Below are 1552 nucleotides of genomic sequence, written 5' to 3'. Positions count from 1 at the left end.
AAGCTATCAAAGTAACCTCCCGCCGCATTACAGAGAGCACACTCCGCATGGCCTCTCGGAGCGGCCGCAGGACACCTCGAACGGCCGCCGTGTCGTATCAGATCTAATATAGAGTTATAAATGTCAGAGTGCTACAAGAGGCCGCAATTGACTCCTGCTGAAGGACCAGATGATCGGCCGAGATAGCGGCGTCAGGCAACACTTTACTCGACCTGGAATTATGATCATTACCTCGCGAGTGCTTGAGTTCCCGCCAAAATGAGTGTGTTCCAACATTATCTTTATCTCGAGCGTCGGGAGCGTGTGCGGTAACTTGATGCCTCATAACCTGCTCACTGTTGGCAATCAAGATGTTCGGCAAGACAGATAATTCCTGGAAAGCTCGTGTATCTCTCGCTCTAGATGAAATACTCGCCAAAGCTATGATTTCCTGAAGAACGTCTGTGATTTTCACGGGCAAGTTGGTTTCCTATTTTCATCTCTAAGCTTTCGGACACAGTTAAGACCGTGTTTTTTTCTTCTCTCTCTCTTTGCCTTTTATTTTTATATTGGTTACGGCAATCAACTTTTCCCAAATCAGTGCTGATGATAGCTTAGCCTGATACCGTTACGTAGCCCAGCTAGCGTCGGGGCAGCACCGCAGTCGACGCAGGAAGGGTGGAAGAAGCAACCAGAATACTCAAAATCGTAGGCACGCGAGGAAACCAAAGAACAGACGACCTTGAGGACGAAACAGGAAAAAAAAGTGAAGAAGAATATTACGTTTCACAGGAAGTAAGAATCTATTGAAGCACGATTTGCTTTTTTTATGTTTTCTTAATTGTTTCTTCTCCTATTCCCATTATTCCACGTTTCATGTCTCTCTTAACTGGTTAACTTCGTGAATTTTTTTTCTCTCATTTACAGTCTGGTTTCTAAACGTTTGCAATCCTCCAAGTGATCGAGAAGTTTTATACCGACCGTCTAATAGACACTTAACCAGATTGCTGTTGTATGATCGTTTGTTTGATTAAATAATGACTAGGATTTCGTAAGGGAAATATATACAGTTGCTTCACAAAACAAATAACAGTAAAACTAAAAGATAGATGGCAAAAGAGAAGTATACTGCAGCTTTAACCTAATAGGCTTACATATTCATTACAAACTGTAATCAGATGACTTGGTTCTTTTTATTGCTTCCTATAGCAGCTAGAAAAAAAGAAAATGACAATAAAATGAAATAGATGAAAAAAAACGCCTTTTAGTATATATACTCTTGGCATTTTATTTTCCTTCACTACTAGATTAGAAAGATGAAATGCAAGGTGATAGGGAAAAAAAAGAAACTTGACGGCATCGCTTCCCAGCTGTTAGTGAAAGAATGACAGAAATTTAAGTTAAATGGGAATGCTAAGTTGTTCTTGTTTTATTATCATTCCTATTTATAAAACAAGAAGCAATCCGAAAACTTACTTGCATGACAATCAAGCACACATGCAGTAATGTATCCACTCTTATTCTAAGTCAGCAACCATACATACAGCTAAGAATTTGTCAAACGATTTTGTGT

Source organism: Penaeus monodon, chromosome 24, assembly GCF_015228065.2.
Source record: "Penaeus monodon isolate SGIC_2016 chromosome 24, NSTDA_Pmon_1, whole genome shotgun sequence".
In the NCBI taxonomy this organism is placed as follows: domain Eukaryota; kingdom Metazoa; phylum Arthropoda; class Malacostraca; order Decapoda; family Penaeidae; genus Penaeus; species Penaeus monodon.
This window is presented reverse-complemented; position numbering follows the sequence as displayed.